Source organism: Hypanus sabinus, unplaced genomic scaffold (assembly GCF_030144855.1).
Source record: "Hypanus sabinus isolate sHypSab1 unplaced genomic scaffold, sHypSab1.hap1 scaffold_193, whole genome shotgun sequence".
NCBI lineage: Eukaryota > Metazoa > Chordata > Chondrichthyes > Myliobatiformes > Dasyatidae > Hypanus > Hypanus sabinus.
In genome coordinates, this window is record NW_026780025.1 from 37,737 (window position 1) to 62,824 (window position 25,088).

At 42.8% G+C, this 25,088-nt stretch overlaps 1 protein-coding gene across 1 annotated transcript in view; it reads left to right on the forward strand.

The window, feature by feature from the left end:
* The first annotated feature begins 8,929 nt into the window (after window positions 1-8,929).
* Window positions 8,930-25,088, forward strand: part of LOC132387510 (zinc finger protein 585A-like) — a 275,678-nt gene continuing 259,519 nt past the window's right edge. Inside the window, exon 1 of the transcript XR_009509907.1 lies at window positions 8,930-9,094. The gene's annotated coding sequence lies outside the window, so the exon portion shown is untranslated. The remainder of the gene's footprint in view (window positions 9,095-25,088) is intronic.

Sequence of the window (25,088 nt, forward strand, 5' to 3'; positions counted from 1 at the left end):
GAGGGAGGCAGAAGAAAGGAACCTATAGTCCTGTTAGCCTGGCATCAGTGGTTGGGAAGTTGTTGGAAGCGATTTTTAGGGATGAGATTATGGAGTATCTGAGACACATGACAAGAGATGCCAAAGCCAGCATGGATTCCTGAAAGGAAAACCCTGCCTGAGAAACCTACTGCAATTTTTCCAGGAAATTACAAGGCAGGTAGACAAAGGACATGAAATAGATATAGTGTACTTGGATTTTCAGAAATCCTTTGACAAGTTGCTGCACATGAGGCCGCTTAGCAATAAGAGGTCATGGAATTACAGGGAAGTTACTGGCGTGGTTGAACATTGCTAGGTCAGCAGAAGAGTGGGAATAAATATATCGTTTTCTGACTGGCTGCCAGTTACCAGTGGAGTTCGACAGGGGTCAATTTTGGGATCGCTGCTTTTTACGATGTATGTCTATGACTTGGACTACAGTATTAATGGATTTGTGGATAAAATTGCCAATGATACAAAGATAGGTGGAGGATCGGGTAGTGTTGAGGAAACAGAAAGATTGCAGAGAGACTCAGATAGTTTAGGGGATCGAGCAAAGAAATGGCAGAGAAATATAAAGTTGGAAAGTGGATGGTCATGCACTCTGGTGGAAGAAATAAACGGGCAGAGTATTATTTAGATGGGGAGATTCTTCAAAATACAGAGAGGCAAATGGACTTGGGAGTCCTTGTACAGGGTACCCTTAAAGTTAATTTCCACTTTGAGTCAGTGGTGAAGGCAGCAAATGCTATGTTGGCATTCATTACCCGACGTACAGGCTATAAGAGCAGGGATGTGATGTTGAGGCTCTACAAGACACTCGGGAGACCACACTTCGAGAATTGTGTGCAGTTTTGGGATCCTTATTTTAGAAACGATACACTGATATTGGAGAGGTTCAGAGAAGATTCACGAGAATGATTCCAGGAATGAAAGGGTTACCGTATGAGGAGAGTCTGACAGCTCTTGGACTGTATTCTCTGGAGTTCAAGAGAATGAGGGGGAGTCTCATAGAGGCATTCAGAATGTTAAAAGTCCTGAACAGATTAGATATGGTAAAGTTAATAACCAAAACCTTATAACAATTACGGCACGAAAGCAGGCCATCTCTGTCCTTCAAGTCCGTGCCGAACGCATACTCGCACCTAGTCCCACCGACCCGCACTCAGCCCATAACCCTCCATTCCTTTCCTGTCCATACACCTATCCAATTTAACTTTAAATGTCAATATCGAACCTGCCTCTACCACTTCTACTGGAAGCGTGTTCCGCACAGCTACCACTTTCTGAGAAAAGAAATTCCCCTACTGTTACCCTTAAACTTTTCAAATCATGTCCTCTTATTTGAATCTCCCCTACTCTCAATGGAAAACGCCTATCCATGTCAAGTCGATTTATTCCCTTCATAATTTTAAATACCTCTATCAAGTTCCCCTCAACCTTCTGCGCTCCAAAGAATAAAGACCTAACTTGTTCAACCTTTCTCTGTATCTTAGGTGCTGAAACCCAGGGAACATTCTAGTAAATCTTCTCAGTACTCTGTCTATTTTGCTGACATCTTTCCTATAATTCGTTGACCAGAACGGTACACAATACTCCGAATTCGGCCTTACCAATGCCTTGTACAATTTTAACATTACATCACAACTCCTATACTCAATGCTCTGATTTATAAAGGCTAGCATACCAAAAGCTTTCTTCACCACCCTATCCACATGAGATATCACCGTCAGGGAACTATGCACCATTATTCCTAGATCACTCTGTTCTACTGCATTCTTCAAAGCTCTACCATTTACCATGTATGTCCTATTTGGATTATCCCTACCAAAATATAGCACTTCGCAATTATCAGCATTAAACTCCATCCACCATCGTTCAGCCCACTCTTATAACTGGCCTAAATCTCTCTGCAAGCTTTGAAAACCTACTTCATTATCCACAACGCCACCTACCTTAGTATTCATCTGCATGGTAGGGGATTAATTAATTTCCCATGGTAGGGGATTCTTGGATAAGAGAGCACGACTTCAGAATTTGAGGACGTCCATGTAGAACTGAGATGCGGACAAATCACCCTCGTCAGAGGATGGTAAATCTCTGGAATTTGTTGCTACGGGCAGCCATGGAGGCCAAGTCAGTGCTTGTATTTAAGGAAGAGATAGAAAGGTTCTTGATTTGTCAGGGCATCAAAGGGTATGGGGTGATTCAGGGGAGTGGAGATGACTAGAAGAATTTGATCAGCCCACTGTTGAATGTTGGAGCAGACTGGATGGCTCAAATGGCCTACTTCTGCTCCTATATCTGATGGTCTTATGGATTCACTCATCCATGTGTCTCCATCTTTTTCCGATTTTCAAAATGTATTTACATTTCAATATCTTAAACACATGGATTCCTGTAGATGCTGGAAATCCAATGAAACACACACAGAAAATGCTGGAGGAACTCAGGTCGAGCAGCATTTATGAAAGTGAGTATGAAAGGTAACGGGCTGGAGAGGAAGCAATCTGGTAAGAAGTGGCAGTGGAGCAATAGCGATAGAGTTCCTCTTGTCCTGCCCTACCAGACAATGACACTCTGCAATCAACATACTCTGCTGATATAATTGGGCAGTTCGCTCCACCTTGTCCATGGAGTTTCACAGCATCGGTGTGTGTAGTGAGGTCCACGATGTCCGATGCCGCCGTTTCTGTCCACGCCAATCTCTTTAATTCTCTCATGCTACAGCAATGAATTTTCCTGTGATGGGGAAATATCTCTGTCTATCTGTGCTTCTCTCCATCTATCTATTTTTCTATCTTCCATCTAAGTTTCTGCCAATTTCTCCATTGACATCTCCATTCTCCATTGACATCTGTCAATGTCAACACACACACACACACACACACACACACACACACCACGGAATTTCAATTTCTTTGTCCCAGTGGAACTTCATTTTTTTGGTCTTTTTGATATATTCTGTGCTTAACTTTTCACTGCTCACCGCACTTCAGGTACTCAGGAGTATTTACTGAAATTCATGCAGAAGCACCAACTGGATTTTAGTGAGAATTTTGATAATGTTCCCCAGATTAGGCCGGGTCAGGGTGGCAGGAAGCAGAGATCCAGGGGAACTTGGCTTTCTGGATACTGAGATGACCTGACCACAGAGGCAGAGGGTGCTGGTAGAGTGAGAAGCGTATTCTCTCTGGAAGCCGGTACCCAGGACTGTTCTGAACAGATCTGTTCCGACAACCCTGTTCGTTGTGATTTTTAATTCACTCGGAAAGTGATGCGTATGTGGATGCGGGTTCATTTGCAGCATTGAAGTGACGTTTGTGTGGGTACATGGATGAGGGAAGTATTGACATCTAGAGTCTGTGTGCATGTGGACGGGTCCAGGCAGAAAATGGCACAGACTAGATAGGCCGAAAGCCCTGATTCTGTGCTGTAAGAGAATTAATTACATTGCGCGTCCTACACAAGTGCATTTCGCAGATTTAAATTATTCCAATGAAATGTTCTAAAAAATACAAGAAACACTCAATGGATGAAGAACATCGGTGGAGACGAACGAAGTTAGTGCTTCAGCTTCAACACCTTGTGTCGGAATGGCTTCAAACAATTTCTGATGTGATTTCAGGTCTCCAGCATCCCGAGTGTTTATTTAATTTCCAGCTGCTCACAGACAGACGACAGTGAGTGGGAATTTCCAAACATGGTGAGGACACTGAACCCGAGGTAGATAACCAACGATGCAAACACTGAACAGCTCATTCCAGGTACTAACTGCCTCTGTGTATTGAGATTACCTCGCAGGTCTATTCCATCTGTCTGCTCTTTACTATCTGTGGCCATTCAGCCCCTCTAACCATTAACAAGATGGCGGCTTTCATTTCATTGCACTCTCTATAACAGATACTCTCTAACCATTTTGTTCATCCTCTATGGAATTAACTTCTATCTTCTGAAGCCCCGTGTTGCCCCAACCCCTCACTTCCCACCCCTGTCAGTATCTCCACCTTCCCACCTCCCACTCACCTGGATTTACCTCTCACTCCTCAGCTCTTGCCCCATCCCCACCCCTCACCTCTTTACTCTGACTATTTCCCGTCCACTCTCAGTCCAGACGGAGGGTCTCGGCCCGAAATGTTGACGGTCCATTTCCCTCCACAGATGCTGCCCGACCCGCTGAGTTCTTTGGTCTGTATAACCCGTGTTAGTATGGGGAGCGGGATTTTACACCATATTCCAGGTACAGTCTCAACAAAACACAAATAATTGTCACTTTGCCCGGATCATTGGCCCCGCTTGCAGGGCAACAGTCTGCCGGTGTTTGCCCCCCAATGTGGTGAATCCCTCTGCTCGCCACCACCGTGGGCTCAGACATTTCCACAGATGAGCCCCTCCTGTCCCCACCGGGACAAACATCCTGTCCGCCCCGTCTCTCACCATCTTCATCCTTTCAATAAAATCACCCTCTCCCTCCCTCCCCGGGGAACCGGCATCAAACCGACGGGCCGAGCGGTCTCCTCCTACCTCTCAGTGATACATCAGACTCCGGCCGCAGGAGACGCTTCACAAACGCCCCGACTTCCCTCGGAGGGAAATGGAAATAAATCAGAAAGCGGACATTCACTTTGGGATTTGTTCCGCCCCGACGGGAGATCGACTCCTGAGCGGGAAACGCCCACTCCGCTGGTCCGCTTCTACTACTGGCTGTAACCAGTGATTGACATTCCTGCGCACCAATGGCAATAGCGCAGCTCTTGAAGCTTTGTATTTCAGTTGTGGTGGAGGGGGGTGTGGTCACGTGATTGGTGGCTCAGCCGTTAAACCGATAAAGCTCGAGCTCTTCAGCGCGTGCGTGACATAGACACCGCGCACGCGAGGGCAGGTCCCGGTGTGGGGAGCTCATATGTGACGTCAGTCGCGTGGGGGGAGGCGGAACTGTGTGACGTCACTCATGGCGGAGCGCTGGTATTTAAAAACACCTGAATGGACGTTTCTGATGATTCCAGTGGGACAACAACATTTATCACGGGTTTCATCACTGAATCCAGTGTTGTGACATGTAAAGTCCCCTGTTATGTGACCGGCTGTGCCGTGTTGTTGGTGGAGTGGGCAGCGTGGTGTTTGTCTCGATTCGGGTCACAACACCAGAACACACACTGTATTAGTCAAAAACCTCTCGTCCCTGCAGTCTTTGTCTGCTGGTAAACTCAACACCCTGACAATGTGGACCATAGACACCCCTTCCTCTTTAAAGTCAGTTATTCATTCAGACAGTTGATCGCTGAGAGGAATTATATTTATTGGTCATTAAAGTTCCCCAGTCTAGTTTGGACGGATACGAAGTGGAGTTCGGGGTGTCACAGTGAAAGGGCCGGACGGCCGAACTCTCTCCGTTGTCCAAACATCCTTCCAGGTGAGGCGACAGTTTTCCTGTGCATCTTCCGGGGACGCCTATTGCGTCCGCTGCTCCCGATGTGGCCGCCTCTACATTGGTGACACCAGCTCCTCCGCAGATGTGCGGGGCAGGGTTGTTTTTTGGGGGGGCGGTTCGATGTTATTGTTCCCTTTTGTGCGGTGGGCTTTGGGGGTTCATGATCGGGATGTCATTCTTTTTGATGCGGGGGGTAGGGTGGGAGTTATATTTTTCTCTCTGAACGACTTTCATGCTCTTTCTTTGGTTTGTGGTTCTCTGAAAAAAAAACGTAAGAGTAGTTTATGGATACCTGCTTTGTTAATAAACTGACCTTTCAACTATCCGCTTCCAGCAGGACCTCCCGGTGTCCAAACATTTTCATTCCGATTCCTATTCCTATTCCCGTTTCGACGAGTCAACCCATCGCCTCCTCTTCTGCCGAGTTAAGTTCTGCCTCAGTGTCCAGGATATACACCTTGTATTCCTTCTGGGTTGCTCCTCCCCCCAACCTGTGGGCATGAGTATCGATTTCTCCTTCCGGTGAACAGATCGCCCTCCCTCCCACTCCCTCACTTTCACGTCCTCTCACGTGCTTATCACATCTCTCTGGGTCCACTGCTCGGATTCTCCACTCCTCCTATTAGATTCTATTTTCTTTTGACTTTGAGCTTTCCCACCTACCTGGCTTCAACCTGTCACCTTCTAGCCAACCATTTTCTCGCCCGCCTCGATTTTATTTAGCTATTTCCCCCATTCCATCTCAATCTTGAAGGAAGGTTCAGCTGGAAACGTCGATTGTCGACTCTTTTCGATAGATGCTGCCGGGCCTGCTGAGCTCCGCCAGCATTTTGTTTGCGTTGAGCTGGATTTCCTGCATCTGCAGACTTTGTGATTTACCTCTCTGTTGTTCCTCCCGCCTCCGGGCACTGGGGGCGCTGTATGAACCTCAGGCCACTGGTGGCCATGTGTACCTCCGACCACTGGTGGTGCTGTGGAGAACATCCTGATAAACGCATGCGGACTACCGAAAGCAGCGGTCGTTGGCGGTTCACCGACTCGAGCGGGGGTGAGTGGGGTTTGATCCCGGCGGGTTTGTGTAAATCTGAGCCGCTTGGATTGGGAAAGGGCCGGGCCCGAGCTCTATCGGACGGCTGGAGCAGGGGTGCAGTGCCAGAGCTGTACGAGGGGTGATTGATAAGTTCGCGGCCTAATGTAATACAGCACTCGGTACCTGAACATGCAGTTCAACTCTTTGAGTGATTATACAGAAAGTTTGAAGTTAATCAGTTTTGTGCTGTTTCTGTTACAGATAATTGAAAATTGCTAGGTTTTGTAAAATTAACTCCTTTCACCTTAGGCCGCGAACGTATCAGTCACCCCTGGTATGTCACACCCAATTTGTGTATTTGTGTACCTGCTCCTTTCATGTACCGGGCAACTTCCTCGTCCCATTGATGTCGTGAGCAGGTACACAAATTGGAGGGGGGGGGGGGGTTGTGTGTGTATATAGAGTTTTTTATAATGCCAAGCACTAAACCAAGATGAAAGAAATATATATGATTTCCAGAGCTCCACAGAAATCCAGTGATGAATAAGGCATTAACAAGATTACAGGCCATCACTGCATTTCGGTATATAACTGGTACAATAAAACAAATAATACTTAATTTAATAACTAGACAAAGTTTTGCATGGTTGCATTCACTAATTATCATAAAATATAATGATCAACCAAGTGAAATAAAGTTGTTTGCTTAGAAGCCATAAGGTTGTTAGTGAGAAAAATTTACTTTTGTATTAGCGAGTAATCCACGGACCACCACAGTCACAGCTCCAGGATTTCACCAAAAACTATCGAATATCCTATTCTAATGTTATTGGTAGTATTTTCCTCACCAGCCACCAACCCCTCTCCCTAACCCCAGTTTCCTTAAAATTCCCTCTATTTAATATGCGGCCGCTGTTAAAATCCCCGCTTGTTTAATTTGACTTTTTTTTTACAGAGGTGCTGGAGTGGTGCTCCGGTGAGGTCCGGAGGTGCTCTGCACCCCTGTTTAGATCCAAGTAACATGGCCCCGGGGATCAAGCTGCCCCGGTTTATGAGCTGTTGAGCGAGTATTTCTGGTCTGGGATCTAGTGTTTTTTACAGAGGTGCTGGAGTGGTGCTCCGGTGAGGTCCGGAGGTGCTCTGCACCCCTGTTTAGATCCAAGTAAACTGGACCCGGGGATCAAGCTGCCCCGGTTTATGAGGTGTTGAGCGAGTATTTCTGGTCTGGGATCTAGTGTTTTTTACAGAGGTGCTGGAGTGGCGCTCCGGTGAGCTCCGGAGGTGCTCTGCACCCCTGTTTAGATCCAAGTAACATGGACCCGGGGATCAAGCTGCCCCGGTTTATGAGGTGTTGAGCGAGTATTTCTGGTCTGGGATCTAGTGTTTTTTTTTCTGGAGTTCCTTTGGAAGTGTTGCTGCTAATCTGAGGAGAGAATGAGTTTGAATTCCATCCTGTTCTGTGTTTGAACCAGTAGAAATAGACATGGGGGTTCAGTGTTCGAACTGTGTTTGGAAATTCCTCCTCACTGTCTCCTGTCTGTTAGACAGTAGAAATCAAACAGAAACTCAAGTTGCTGGAAATCTGCACTAAAAATGAAAAGTTCTGAATCCATTCTGACAAAAGATTGTGAACCTGAATTGTTAAATTTGTTGCTCTCCCCACAGCAGTTCCTTAACTTTTGAGCGATTCTGGTGAATCCAGTTTCTTTTTATTCCATTCACTCTGGAATGGTTTAAATTTCGTGATTGTCTGTTATGCAGTTGTTACTAACAAGTTTCACCTGAATAATCTCAGGGATGATCGGCTTTATGTTTGAGGAGCATTTGATGGTTGTGGACCTGTGCTCAATGGGGTTCAGAGGAACGGTGGGGTTGGTGGAGGGATGTATGGTTAAGTAAACCTACCGAATGCTGGAAAGCCTGGATACAGTGGACATGGAGAGGATGTTTCCATTAGACAGAGAATCTGTGACCTGACAGCACAGGCTCAGAATAAAGATGCTTACCTTTAAAATTGAGTTGAGAAAAATTTCTTCATCCAAAAGATGACTGAACTGTGGAATTTGTTGCCGCAGAGGTTGGTTGAGGCTGCCATTTGGGTATATTTATGGCAGAGATTAATATACTCATGATTGCTAAGTAGCTTCAGGGTTACAGCTGGAAGGCAGGGATATGGTGTTGGAATAAATCTCAGCCATGGTTGAGTGGTGGAGCAGATTTGATGGATGGAATCACCTAATTCTGTTCCTGCATCTTACATCTTACCATGACAGAACGATGACTCCTTCCTATCCCACATCAGGTTTTGTGACGTGTCAGGGACAATTAGAGATTTGTTCACTGAGATCATTATATTTGTCTTCAATATTTAGATTTCAGTGAGCAGAAATATTTTGTTGTCCTTTGTATTGTTAACATGCTTCATTATCTTTCATGTTAATGTTAGACCTGCGGTGAGAGATTTATTGGAAGAAAAGCCCTCAGCTGGAAGCAAACCACGACTGAAGACGAGGGAACAGCAGCGAGTGAACCAGCCCGAGGACTGAGAGCACCGACTGGAGAGAAACCCATCTGACTCAGGATTTCCATTGATTCAGTCAGGAGCAAGTCTGGTGAGTCTCATTTACTCAAACACTGGTCCTTTAGACATTACATACTTATAAAAGGAAGGTAGGGAATAGTTGGAGTGAGCTGAATGTGACCAGAAATACTATCAGACCAGTTGCAATCATTCCAGGTCTGGTAATGTGCTATCAGTATCCCAGCTCTTTAAAGTCTCTCACATTCCCTCAGTGTTTGCTCATTTGAAGAACTTGTATCTTCTGAAGTAGCTTTTGGTCGGTTCTGAGTGTGGGGAGGGAAAGAGGGGTGTTTATATTTACTATCCTGCAAAAGGAGGTAATTGTTTACAATTACTTGCTGCAGACTCACTACCCATACCCTGTACATTCTCAACCAGATTATTGACATCGATGACAAGTAGCAATGGGTGTCACCCTGGGGAGCTCCAGGAGGCACGGGCCTTGACTCCAATAAACAGCCTCCCATCATCACCATCTGCTTCCTACCATCGAGCTGTTCCCAGACTCTGGGCTCTGTGACAAACACAATGTTAGTAGAAAGATTAGACTGTGAGTAATATAAAGAGATATTTGTTGCTTCCTGAAAGCTGTCTGATGCAATGGACCTGATCCTCCTTTGCTCACAACATGATCTGCCCTAGGACTCTTCCTCCCGGGTCACACTGTGTCCGATAACCCACATCCCCAACCTCCCTCCACCCTGCCAGTAACCCCACAACTTTCCCACCATTTACCCCACAACTTTCCCACCATTTACCCCACACCCATACACGTAAACAGATCCTCGTTACCGACATCCACTCTCACTGCTTGGGGAACCAGAACTAACTGATCCTACATTCCTGGCCCAGACTGTCCAGCCGTCTGGGTGGGTCCCGGCCCTTTCCCACTGCAATCGCCTTTCGATTTATACAAACTTGAAATCAGATCCTTCCTCATCGCTGCCCAACCAGGCTCAGAACTTGTTAAGGAGCCTCATGTGTGGCACCTTGTCAAAGGTCTGAAAATCCAAGTACACAACATCAACCAATTCTCCTTTGTCTACTCTGCTTATTATTTCTCAAAGCATTCCAACAAATTCATCAGGCAAGATTTTCCCTTGCAGAAACAATGTTCAGTCCAGCCTATTTTATCTTGTGCCTCCAAGTCTCCCAAACTCACATCCTTAACAACATCGACTCCAACATCTTTCTTACCACTCTCAGACTAAGTAGCCTATAGTTTCCTTTCTTCTGCCTCTCTCCCTTCTTGAAGAGTGGAGTGACATTTCTGAAATCTTTATGGGTTGAGCTAAGAAATCGCAGGGGTAAAAGGACCATGATGGCAGTTATCTACAGGCCTCTAAACAGCTGCAGTGATGTGGACTGCAAATTACAACAGGAAATCGGCTGTACCGGATTGGGTATTGTGTAATGAACCAGAGGTGATTTGAGAGATGGAAGTGAAGGTAGTGATAACAACATGATTGAGTTCACTGTGAAATTTGAGAAAGAGAAGCCAAAATCCGATGTGTCGGTATTTCAGTGGAGTAAAGGAAATTACAGTGGCATTGGACAAGAACTGGCCAAGGTTGATTGGAAAGAGACACTAGCGGGAAGGACGGCAGTGTAGCAGTGGCTGGAGTTTATGCGAGAAGTGAGGAAGGTGCAAGACAGATATTTTGCAAAGAAGAAGACATTTTTGAATGGAAAAAGGATGCGTCAGTGGCTGACAAGAGAAGTCAAAGCCAAAGTAAAAGCAAAGCAGAGGGCATATGGTTATGGGGTTCTGCTTCTACAACATGATACAAAACATGGCCAAAGGCACTGTAGGACACAGACAATAATCAAAATTAATACAATCAGACTTCCGAAATGCAAAAACAACCTCCAGAAGCCCTCGAATATGTTGAAGGGCCAGGGCCACCCCCCTGCCTTACTGGTCCCAAAATTATGTAGCTTACTGCCAACATCTTGAATTTTCTGAATCTCTTGGGTTATGTGTTTAGACAAGTCAGTAATATTGGAAGATCTATCATGGATTTAAGTACAGCATTCATTACCTGTGATAGCACAGGTCCCTCCTTTTTCTGCTAATATAAAGTCATGGACCACCCGATTCTGTCGCACTGTTTGGCGAATTTGGGTGTGGTTCCATGCCGCTGCCCTGTTCTTTCTCCCGGCAGCCAGGGGTCGGCCCTATTTCCACAAAGCCAATAAGCTCCATTTAGTGGTTCAGGGGTATCATTAGTTTGACTCTTGGTACAGTTACTACTTCCCACTTGATAGGGTGAACTCTCATTCTGGTTACACCAGCAAGTTGTACTAGTGTTACGTATTCAGGCAACAATAAATATATGAGTTCGGCAAGGGTTTCTTATAACAAACAACACGTTTATTAAGCACAGAAAACAAACCCCCCCAAAAGTAAACAAACACTACCGTAACCGGAAACAGCTGCTGTGCGGCAGCCCAAACAGTTCTTAAAGTGATATTGCAAAAACAGTTCTTTAAAGTGGTATTGCCAAAAGTTCGATATGCTCACAGTCCATTTAAAAGGAGAGACTTTATAAGACGATTTAAATTCTCTTTCACGTCGCTTGGCTTCGATCCCCGACGTCGAACTTCCCATGAAGAATTTACGAAACGAAACGGCTTAAAGGCACTGACCTTTCCTTCTTCACTACCTTCAATCCTTTCTGGTAAAACCCAGGGATTAACACGAAGATAGTCAACAAAATCCTTCCGTATAAGGATCAAACAAACGTTGAAACCCGTTTCACCGTAGAAAGCGATTCTCCTCGACCTTTAACTCTCGAACTTCGATCTTCACTCTCCACTGTCTCTAGCAGAATCGTAAAGAACCTGTTGGCAATGACCTTTTAAACTTTAGGCATTAGATAAAAGCTTCATCCTTCAACTAAACTGCGTCATCACCTAAAACACGCAGTGGCATGAAGTCAACTTGGCAAATCCAGCCACGAACTGCCCCTCCTCACAGGGTGGGGTCTTCCTTTTATAACCTGTAAAAAAAAAACCTGTCACATGATCTCTACTGGCGGGAAAATTATGTCATTCCACCATCACAAGACCATACCTCAAGTCCAGTATAGCTTCAACCCCAGTCATGTGACAAGTGTACCACTGTCATGTGTCACAAGCACTTAACACTAGCCACTGCTGGAGACGTAACTCCTACCCCCGGCCATAGCTTGGAGGGGTCTTGTGGAGGAGGTCTACGACTCCAACACTCAAAGCAACACCATCCCCAGTCTCGCCTTCCAGACCTGGATATGGTGCAATTGACAATGCTACCATTACGGCTATCAGAAAACACCAGAACTGAATTGACTGCGCTAGTATTCAGGGGCACCACTGACATAGTCTTACCCTGTTGGAGAATTCTGGCACATACCCAACATGCTCCCCGCTCAACTTGCTTAGCATAGGTGTGGTAGAGGGACAGGAAACTGTTAAACTGGGGGCCTCCCAAGACAGGGGCAGGTTCCCTTAGGGTCATTAAAATCAGCATTAACCAGTACATTATTCTGTCTTATCAGTTCTGCCAGTAACTTGTTTACAGTCCGTTCGATGTATCCGCCGGAGCTGCCCTTCCACCATCACTGCAGGAGGTGTTGTCAGTAGCACTTGGTACAGTCCTCTCCTCCTCGGTCCCAACTTCTTATCATCCCAGTTCTTGAGCAGGACAATTCTCTAGGCTGGATGGTGGAGTAGTCACCTGTAGTTTGGGGTTCATCCTCTCGATAGGCTTGTCGTACCTGTGAATGCAAGCTTTGGAGAGTGTTAGTTAATTTCCATAAGTATTTTCCCATCTCCTCCCCCAAGGTATGCATATCCAATGTTGCGGGTAAGCTCTCAGGGAGGAGCGGCAGACAAGGTCGGGGTCCCCATGGGGTTCTCATGGGCTTCCTGTAGATAATTTCTGCCAGTGATAGCCCTGTCTAACTTGATGGCGTGATTCTCATCTGGAATAGGACTAAGGGTAAAACCTTCAATCAGGTCAATCCAGTTTCTTGTGTAAGTTTTGCCAACTTATCTTTCAAAGTACCATTGGTTCGTTCCAATGTCGCTGCGTTCAGATGATGGGTGCAGTGGAACTGCTGTTTTATAGCAAGTTCTTTACAGATTTCCTCATTTATTTTGGCCCATTGTCCGAACTTATCATTTCTGAAAGTCCATAGTGTTACGTATTCAGGCAACAATATATATGTGAGTTCAGCAAGGGATTATATAACAAACAAAACTTTTATTAAACACTGAAAACAAACCCCCCAAAAGTAAACAAACTTGATGAGTTTGTATCTCCTTAGGTAATCCAAAATAAGTGAAGAATTTTATAATTCTTATAATTTATATTTTTCAATTTGTCATTGTTTTAGCTTTTATATTGGTAAGTGGTACTAACTTAAGTGGCTAAGTGGCTAAGTGGTGTGGCTAAGTGGCTAAGTGGTACTGGCTAAGTGGCTTATATTGGCTAAGTGGTACTGCCTCTGGAAACCTAGACAAAGTACACATAATAGTCAACAAATACTGATAACCAGTTTTTGTCTTTGGTAATGGACCAACACAATCTATAATAACTTAAGAAAATGGTTCACCAAGTGCTGGAATAGGTTGTAATGGAGCTCCTGGTGTAACCTGATTTGGTTTACCCACAATTTGACAAGTATGGCACATTTTGCAAAACATCGCCACATCTTTTCTTAGACCAGGCCAGTAAAAATGTTTTAAAATGTTGTCCACAGTTTTCCTTACCCCTTGATGTCCACCTAAAGGCACACTATGAGCTAAAGTCAAAATCTCATTTCAATAATCTTTCGGTACAACTACCTGGTAAACAACATTCCAATTCTCACTTGCAGGAATTGTAGGTGATCTCCACTTCCTCATCAACCCCCCTTTTTCCAAGTAATATCCTAATGGCACCTTCTCAATTTCACTACCTAGTAAAGCTTGCTCTCTTAATTTTATAATCTCAGAGTCTCTATTCTGCTCTGCTATCATCTCCTTCCGAGACAGAGATAAATCTTCATAGTCAGACTTCCCCCAAGAATCTTGATCAATCAACGAAGATAAGAAAGTCTCTGACACATCCGCAAAACTCAAATCCTAAGTTGAACAGTCCTGAGTAACAACCTCATTTTGCACGTCAATCTTTTTAGCCATAGCTCTAGTCACAATACAGGAAGAATCTGTGTTGGAATTCAACTCTGGTTCCTCTGACTCCATTGTCAAATGCACTTCAGGAAAAACTTGTCCACCTGCCAGGTCATTACCTAACAATAAAGAAATACCCTTCACAGGTAAGCTATGCTGTAAACGTACTTTAACAAATCCTGTAACGAACCCTGACTTTAAATTTACTTTATGTAAATGTACAGGCATAAAATCACTCCCAACCTCTTATGTAATTTACCTCACCAGTATCAGACTCTTTAAACTTAAACACACTGTCTAACATCAGTGATTGAGAAGCTCCAGTATCCCTAAGGATTCTTATTGGCACCAGAGTAGATCCTTCTTTCAAAGATACAAAAGCTTCAGTTATAAAATGATCATATCCCTTCCTAACTTGGTCAGCCTGTAACAAAACCTCATTTGTGTTTATCAAACCCTGTAACTTTACAGGTGCTTCAGTATGTTGCACACAAGCATCTGGAACTGCTTCCTTCTCTTTCTTTTTCAAGCTGAAACAGTTAGCTATGACATGGCCAGGCTTCTTACACTAGTTACAAATAAAACCAAACTGACTTTCTGGTGTTCCAGAAACAAACTGGTTTTCCTTCCTCCTTACCTTTCTCATTAACTTCTGATTTAATTTCTGATTTACCTTGAGTCTCCATGTTATTTTTCCTCTTAAAAATTAAGCCCTGAGGAAATTTATTCGTATGGATTAAAACATACTCATCAGCTAATCTAGTACAGTCTTGCAATTTATCAGTATCCTTCTCATTTAAGTAGGTCCTTACTTCAACGGGAATGCTTCTTTTAAATTCCTCCATTAAAAACAGCTCTCTCAATTTATCATAGTCCCCATTTACATTTATAGAAGAAACCCATCTCTCAAAACACATAGCTTTATCGTAGGCAAATTCCACATTGGTTTTATCCCCAGACTTTTTCAGAGTTCTGAATCTTTCCCTATAAGCTTCTGGGACTAATTCATATGCTTTTAGAATATGCATTTTCACAATATCATAATCAAGTTCTTGTGCAGCAGTTAAAGCTGTGTAAACTTGTTGTGCTTTGCCTTTAATTACACTCTGTAACAACACTGACCGTTTATCTTTCGGCCACTCTGACATCCGAGCAATAGTTTCAAAATGTTGAAAATATCTCTCCACTTCTGTTTCACTAAATGGAGGGACCAATTTAATTTCTTGACTAGCAACAAATGGTTTTCTAGAAGCAGAAGACTGTTTCCCAGACCTTAATTCCTCCATTGCATATGCAAATGCTCTCTGCTTTTGTTCAGCCTCTAATTTACAACGCTCTAACATCATTTGTTCGATTTGTAACTGCATCTCCAGAGCACTTATTGGAAACGACTCTAAAATAGATACATCAAAAACACCCGAATCCACATAGTGTGACGCGATTTTTCTCTGTATGACAGCCATAGATGTAGTCGTCAAAATACTTTTAAGTTGCAATCTACGAGCTATCTCAGAGACCTCAGTTTTTTTTGCCTTCACTAAGAACCCCGCGACTGGCGAAACCAGAAACTCATCAATATTCATTGTTGCCGAATACCACTCACAAGCCAATCAAACAAAAGAATCTAGTATTCTCCTTTTCCAAAACACCGATTCAAAAGTTAGCAACCATCTAAACTCAAACGATCCAATTCGGACGCAGCCCCCATATTTATGTTACGTATTCAGGCAACAATAAATATATGAGTTAGGCAACGGATTATATAACAAACAACACTTTTATTAAACACTGTAAACAAACCCCCCAAAAGTAAACAAACACTAACGTAACCGGAAACAGCTGCTGTGCGGCAGCTTAAACAGTTCTTAAAGCGATGTTGCAAAAACAGTTCTTTAAAGTAGTATTGCCAAAAGTTCAGAAATGCTCACAGTCCAATTAAAAGGAGAGACTTTATCAGACGATTTAAATTCTCTTTCACGTTGCTCTGCTTCGATCCCCGACGTCAAACTTTTCCCACAAAGAGTTTACGAAATGAAACGGCTTAAAGGCACTGACCTTTCCTTTATCACAATCTTCTGCTATCTAGCAGAGATTAACACGAGAACAGTCAACGAATTCCTTCCAAATAAGGATTAAATAAGGTCGAACCTGTTTCACCGTCGAAATAGATTCTCCTCGATCTTTAACTCCCGAACTCCGATCCTCACTCTCCACTGATTCTCAGCTAGTAGTATTGTAAAGAAACAGCTGGCAATGACCTTTTAAACTTTAGGCATTAGATAAAAACTTCATCCTTCAACTAAACTGCGTCATCACATTAAATCACGCAGTGGCATGAAGTCAACTTGGCAAATCCAGCCATGAACTGCCCCTCCTCACAGGGTGGGGTCTTCCTTTTATAACCTGTTAATAAAAAAAACCTGTCACATGATCTCTACTGGCGGGAAAATGACATCACTCCACCGTCACAAGACCATTACCTCCAGTATAGCTTCAACCCCAGTCACGTGACAAGGGTACCACTGTCATGGCACAAGTATATAACAATAGCGAGGAGTTATTTCTTTTAGCAATATGTTCACAACAGTCATAGTGGTATCATTAGTTGTAGGAACAGCTTCAATCCATCTGCTAAATGCATCTACTATCACTGAGCAACACCTATAACAATGTACTCAGGTGATTCTATAAACTGAAGTTACAAGCAAGGAAAAGGTCCACCAGGCAAGGGGGTAGTTCCCGAACCACAAGGCATCCCCTTTCCAGCATCTGTTTTTTTTTTACAATTTAAGCATGCTTTGGCTGGTTTTTCAGCTGCTCTCTGGAAGTCAAGATTGTAATAATGTATTAACCATTCCCTCCTTGCACAAGCGTGTACAATTATGTACATAATCTATCAAAATAGGTACGAACACAGAGGGAACACGGAGCTGTCCCGCAGGGGTCACCCATAAATTGGTCTGAGGTTCCAGGTGGAAACCCATTTGGGACCATAGTTTGCGCTCTCCTTCAGGGGGGTCCCCCTGTTAGTTACGTATTTCCCCCATGTCTGGCATACCCGTGCTTAGATTTTGACTAATAGGAGCTTGCTGGGTTCCCCAGGGGACTAAAAGTGTGAGATTCAAGGCTGTCTGTTTGGCCGCTGCATCAGCCCGAACATTACCCTGGAACATCTCATCAAACTCCCCAGTATGGGCTGCACATTTAATAATAGTGAAAACTCGAGGTAGCTGTAGTTGTTTACAAAGGTAGCATTACTAATGGGGTGGCCAGAGGATGTCAGGAATCCCTAAAGCCCCGTAGTCAGTTCCTAACGGGAGTCCATGTAAAAGTCCGCACTTCAGTGTGTTGCTAGGACACAGGCAGGAGTCAGAGCAAACAGCTCAGCTTTCTGGGCAGAGACAGCTGATTCAAAAGAGGCCTGCTCAATTACAATGGCATGCAAAAGCTTGGTTACCCCGGTCAAAATTTCTGTTACTGTTAAACGAGTAAAAGTTGAACTGATTTCCAAAAGACGTAAGTTAAAGATCACACATTTTAAGCAAGGAATTTTTTTTTTTTTTAATTTCCATCTTTTACAGTTCCAAAATAACAAAAAAGGCAAAGGGCCTGAAGCAAAAGTTTGGGCACCCTCCATTGTCAACACCTAGTAACACCCCCTTTTGGCAAGTATCACAGCTTGTAAATGCTTTTTGTAGCCAGCTAATGGTCTTTCAATTCTTGTTTGGGGCAGTTTTGCCCATTCTTCCTTGTAAAAGGCTTCTAGTTCTGTGAGACTCTTGAGCCATCTTGCATGCACTGCTCTTTTGAGGTCTATCCCCCGATTCTCAATGATGTTTAGGTTGGGGAACTGTGAGGGCCATGGCAAAACCTTCAGCTTGCACCTATTGAGGTTGTCCATTGTGGATTTTGAGTTATGTGTAGGATCATTATCCTGTTGTAGAAGCCATCCTCTTTTCATCTTTGGCTTTTATACAGACAGTGTGATGTTTGCTTCCAGAATTTGCTGGTATTTAATTGAATAAATTCTTTCCTCTACCAGGAAATGTTCCCTGTGTCACTGGCTGCAACACAAGCTAAAAGCATGATCGATCCACCCCCGTGCTTAACAGATGGAGAGGTATTCTTCTCATGAAATTCTGCACCCTTTTTTCCCCAAAGATATCTTTGCTCATTGCCATTAAAGAGTTCTATTTTAACTTCATCAGTCCAGAGGACTTGTTTCCAAAATGCATCAGACTTGTTTAGATGTTCTTTGAAACTTCTGAATTGAACTCTGGGCTCTTTGGCTTTCACCCAGGGCAAACCCAGACAGTGATATAGGGAAGCATCAGTTCTGTCTGTCGCCAAAGGAAATCCAGAACTATAGGGAGAAATGCGCTGACCTCTTTTCCTTTAACCTCTCCAATCACCGTGACTGGGAACTTCTGTCCCTCGAGGGGTGCATAATATTGGCTTTCCTCAGTTGAGCACCCTGGAGGGTCATAGATTCTGCAGGCTTAGGTTTGCTTTGATGTACTTTAGTGATGTATGCAGGTTGCTGGAGAGCCCTTTCCAAGGGTTGAATAATCCGGTCTGTCTGTTCATTCTCATTATGGTTTCCCAACTGTAACTCCAGGTAGCTTTGGTATCTCAGTTCTGCCTTCCGTTTCCGCCCCTCATCAGCTGAGAGAATCATGCAGCAGAGCGAATAAATCTTGCGGAGTCGCATTATGCACTCAGCATCAAATTCACTGTCCTCAAACAGGGTCGGTATGCCAGTCATATGTTTGGTATCCCTTGTTTCACTTATCAGTTAGAACTTCATACTGATGTTCCTATGTAGGCCGGCCTTGATTTGCTTACGTTGTTTTCCCTACTCTCGTTTTCGGTGCCCATCCACCCATTCATGCTCCGCTTTCAGCCTCTCCCAACCTTTGGTGTTCCTTCTGCAGTGCATACCTCGATCCCTTTGTCACATGCATTATTCCTCAAACTTGCTAATAATGTACTGTTCCACTTTTCATCTGCCTTATCCTTCCATTCCCTTTTCAGTAATTTCCACTTCTTTCCACAGTTCTTTTTCCATATCAAATTTACTGCTTGTTCTCATGAGGTAATATCCCAGGCTCCCCCCCAGTGGCCAGATTTTGTTCCCCAATTTCTTATTCAATGCTGCACTCAACATTCGCAAATCTTTTCCCTTGTCTGGAAAACTCTCACACATATTGTGTTGGGCTGCTGTTGTCCCACCCATATCACTCGACTGCAATTGACCCATGTTCTTTACCCAGCACAAAGCCTTCTGTTCAATTAACAAGCAGATAAATTTACATGGCTGGCACCTCCTGTTAAATTGATAAATTTATTTGGGACCACCTCCTGCCCACTTACTAAAATTTACCCGGCCCATCTGCCTCCTCAGTAAAATTTTGCCCACCTTATACAAGTCTCCCAACAGATTCTTTCCCGATTCCGTCAAGGTATGCGATCAGCTTGGGCGAGGGACCGTACCTCGAAAGGAACTAACGGAGAATGACAAAATACCTATTGGGCGCCCGGTCAGTCTCCGCAGTCCCCAGAGTGGTCCAGCCACTTACTCAGCCCGTCTGCTTGGCACTCCCTATATTGGGATCCTGTTCGTGACACCAAATGTTAAAGTTGAATCTGAATAAAACATGAGAGACCAGCTATCATCACCACAGTTTATTGCGCATTCTCCTGTAGGAGTTGGAGACCCAGTTGTCAAAGGGAAGGCACGTAAGCAGTCAGGTTACAGTCATGTATTTATACATACTAAGCCCCATACATTACTATTTGTAAGATGTTATTTGAACTGGTATGCTCATCAAGTCTGTTGGTGCAAAACTTAATTACTTAGATAAGAGAGTTCATTAAATGAAGGTTTTAATTGCAGATGCACGTGCTGTTCTGTCCTTATCAGTTATTCCCTTTGCAAGGCCCTGACTTAGTTACAGACAGATGTTCATTCCTGTCCTTTTCAGTGAGTCCTCCTCCCTTTACTCAAATAAGGGTACAATGTATAATGTTATCAACTAACGAGGGTATAATGTATAATGTTATCAGCTCTCAGTGTGTCTCTCTGTAAGCCAGAGAGAAAATGGGAATGTGTCTGCCTTAGTTAACCGCTGAAGACAGAGTTCTCTTAAGTTCAAAAATTCCTATTCAGTCCCAATTATTCTTTTAGCCAGAGGTTACAAAGGATCAAAATGATTTTGTTATATATCCTCAATTCCTCAGGAGTGCTCAGGGGAAATACCCATGTTACCTGTAGTTATTGTGGCGATGCAGTAGTTGCTGGAGAATTTACAAGTGCGAAGAAGTGTAGTGATATTTGGAAATCTGACATTTTAAAGTGTAATTTAGCAAGCAAATCGCATATGGACAAAGTGCAAAAGCCCTGGTGAGAAAAGTTTTCAATACCCGTTACAAGTCTACTACATAGGTTGTGTGAGAGTGCAGATGAACTTGATCTAACTCAGAGATCAAAGTGTTTATGGACAATGCTTTGCAAGCTGTTAAAATGAATACCTCTCTATATGAAATGCACTGTGCACATGTTGTCACTGGGTAAAAAAATGCACATTACGAGATTTATGTGTCCACTGGTCATTACAAGTTAGAGGGGGACATTGGTGGGAAGGTGGGGAGTCCTCCAGTGTCCTTGATGCCCTCACCTACAAGATGTGCATCCTACTGCAGCTTGTAACCATGCACTTTAAGGAGTTGGAACTTGAAATGGATGAATTCTGGATCATCCAGGAGTTAGAGGGGGTGATAGCTATGACATGAAGTGAGGTGAGTTATACCCAAGGTACAGGACACCAGAAACTGGGTGAAAGTGAGGAAAGGGATGAGGTTAAACATCCCTCACATAATACTCCTGTGACCATCCCACACAACAACAGGTGGACCACTTTAGAAACTGTTGGGGATTATTAGCAGAGGAAAGTCAAAGGGGTGATATGGGATTCGTTAGTTAGGGGAACAGAACAAGAAGGAATGAATATCCTCGTGGTAAGGCTTTCTAATGATAGTGTGGGGGGAGGGGTGATGTGATTAAAGTAATTTGTCGGGGGAACGGTAACCAGAATGACAGAACAGATAGTGGAGAGGGTTAATTGAATTGAATTTATTACATACATTCTGCATCTACATGAGTAGTAAAAATCTTCAATTTACGTCTCTGTCTAAATGTGTCAATTATAGTAATATATAACAAATAGTATGTAGATAGGGCAGTCAATATGACATAGAAATCAATTAATCAGTCTGATGTCCTGGTGGAAGATGTTCTCCCGGAGCCCGTTGGTCCTTTTATTGTGGTACCGTTTCCGGGATGGTCGCAGCAGGATCAGTTTGTGGTTGTGGTGAATTGGGTCCTCATTATCCTTCGGGCCCTTTTAACACACCTGACTCTGCAAATGTCCTGAATAGTGGGAAGTTCACATCTAGAGATGTGCTAGGCTATGCGCACCCCTCTCTGTAGGTTCTTGCAATTAAGGAAAGTGCAGTTGACCAGGCAGTCATTCAGCCAGTCAGGATGCTCTCATTTGTGTTCCTGTAGAAAGGTCTAAGGATTTGGGTCCCCATCCCAAACTTCAACCGTCTGAGGTGAAAGAGGTACTGTTGTATTTTTATCACAACACTGCTAGTATATACAGACCATGTCAGATCCTTGGTGACCCTCTCAACCCCAGATCCATTGATGCCAATAGGGGTTAGCCTGTCCCCATTCCTTTTGTCATCCACAATTAGCTCCTTTGGGTTTGTGACAATGATTGAGAGGTTGTTTTCTTGACACCAGTCAGATGTTGTTCAGACAAAAGACAGAGTCAGCAATCAAATGGTTGAGCATGGTGCGATGAATGTGCTGAGCTGTGTATATCACAATGCAAGAAGCATCGTAGGAAAGCCAGATGAGCTCAGGGCAGGGAAATATGATATTGTAGCCATTACTGGGACTTGGTTACACCCAACAGTCTGAGAGATTTAGAGAAACAAATTTGTAGAGAGATCACAGACCATGCCAAGAAACAAAGGTTGATTCAGTTGGTGATTTTAACTTCCCAGATATTGACTGGGATTCCCATACTGTGAAAGGACTAGAAGGGGCAGAGTTTGTCAAATGTGCCCTTAATCAGGACGTAGAATTCCTGACGTAAATTGTGCAATAAGCTGTTAGGAAATGACCCAGGGCTGTTAACAGGAATTAGTGATCATAATGCCATGAAATTGAAAGTAAATATTGGAAAAAGAGTTCTGGACCATGGGTTGAGAATCTAAACTGGGGAAAGGTCAATTTTGATGGTATCAGAAAGGATCTGACAAGTGTGGTTTGGGACAGCCTGTGTTCTGGCAAAGGAGTAGTTGTAAGTGGGAGGCCTTCAGAAGTGAAATTTTAAGGGTGTGGGGTTTTTATGTGCCTGTCAAAATAAAAGCTGAAAGGTAACTGGTGCAGGGAACCTTGGTTCTCAAGAGATATTGAGGCCCCGGATATTTTGTTCCTCTAAATGCCTCAGACTGTTGGGTGCTGCCAAGACTCATTAACGATGACTCATTAATCATCATTCCAATTCCTGAGCTCATCTGACATTTTTTTTAGTCGTCTTCTGTTGGTTCCTAAAAGCTTCCCAATAGTTTTTGCTCTTTTGTTTGCCTTCTGGTTGGCTTCTCATTTCAGCCATTGTTGTGTCCTCCTGACTTTCCAATGCTTCCACTTCTTTCGTAAGTATCGATCATTCAACTCCCGAGTTGCTGCCAGAAACTTCAGCCATTGCTGTTCCATTGTCACTCCAACTTGTTTTCCCTTTGAAGCAAGTTAGCCCTGCTTCTCCATCACAGAAACATGGAAAAGTTCAGCACAGAAACAGGCTATTTGGCCCATATAGTCAATGCCAAAAAAACATTTAAGCTGTCTAATACATCTACCTGCACCGGGACCATTGCCCTCCATACCCCTACCATCCAGGCTCCCATCCAAACCTCTTTTAAATGGTGAAACCGAGCTCACATTCATCACTTGTGCTGGCGTTAATGTAAAAAAATTGGATTAGAATGATATATAAAACTCCTATTGCCTCTGCTATTACTAATAATTGTAGATCTCTTTTTTCAGCTTTCACGGAGGACAAGACAAGGTTGTCTATTAAGTCCTTTGTTATTTAACTTAAAACTAGAATCCCTTGGTATCACTCTTCCTGAAGCTAAAGATATTTTTGGGATTCTTGTGAATGAGATTTCTCTAAGCTGACGATTTTCTGGTTTATATATCTAATCCCAAAGAATCTCCCTGCCTTGCTAAAATTATTTAATGAATTTGGAGATTTTTCAGGATATAAAATAAATTTTAATAAAAATGAACTGTTTCCTTTAAATTAATCTGTTTCCATATATGTAATACTCCTTTCAACATTATGGATTCTTTTAGATATTTATGCGTTATAATCTGTTTAAAAAAAAGGATCTTTACAAAGCTAATTTTGTTCCCTGAGTAGATTCTATGAAGTATTTATTTAGTGGATGGAACCCACGTACATCTTCACTTGTTGGTCACATCCATATAGTCAAAATGATGATTTTACCAAAATTGTTATATTTATTTCAGAATATCCCTGTTTTTTTTTTTTTGATCTGATTGATTCTATTATCTCATCTTTTATTTGGAATGATAAAAGACCAAGAATTAGTAAACGTCACTTACAAAAATTGAAAAGGATGGAGGTCTTACTTCGCCTAACTTAAGAATGTATTCCTGGGCTGTTAATGTGCAATATATGTCCTTTTAGTTACACGGGGTTGACAAGAACAAATCGCCAGTTTGGGTAGATTTGGAATTGAAAGTTGTGAAACAGTTTTATTTAACCTCTTTATTGGGAGCTGCTTTACCTATACAATTAGCTAAAGTTGCTAATTTAAATTTATGCCCTTTGATTAAATATTCTTTACAAATTTGGCTCCAATTCCGTAATTATTTAATCTTAAAAAAATTTAAACTTTCTAGTTTAATTTATTGAATTTTTTTAAGCATTCTTTGAGTGATCCAATTTTTTTACTTTGGCAAAATAAAGGCATTAATTCTTTTTTGAATCTATTTAAAGAAGATAGACTGATGTCTTTTGAACAATTAGTTGATAAATATTCTCATTCTTACTCATAATTTTTACAATACCTTAAAGTTAGACAGTTCTTACAAAAACATTTAACTAATTTTCCTTACATATTGAATGCCGGCTTGTTAGGTACTATTACGAGTATGAACCCACTGATGAAGGGTTCCATTGGAAGAATTCATAATTTACTATTACAATGGGATAAGTGTCCTTTATTTAAGATTAAACAAGATTGGAACTTAATTTGTCTTTAATGATGGAGGACTGGACACGGATTCTGAAGTTGGTTAACTCTTCTTTGATTTGTGCTAGTCATGCAGTGATTCAGTTTAAAGTTGTACTCATTACTATTTGACGAAGGAGAGATTGTCTAAAATATTTCCTAATTTTGACAGTTATTGTGATAGATGTAAAAGTGAGCCAGCTACACTGACACAGATGTTTTGGTCTTGTTCTACACTGAAACGGTTCTGGAAGTCAGTTTTTTTCTACAATTTCTAAAACGCTTAAAATTAATTTACAACCTAACAAATTAACTGTACTTTTTGGAATAATTCTTTAAAATATCCAAGCTATTTCTTTGTCTGACAAAAATGTTATTGCCTTTGTTACAATGATAGTTAGGAGAGCCATTCTGTTGAAGTGGAAAGGTATGTCGGCTCTTACTCTGTTACAATGGTTCTCTCAAGCGATGCTACGTCTTAGTTTGGAGAAAATTAGAAGTCGAGCCTTTGAACCTGTGTTTGATTTTGATAA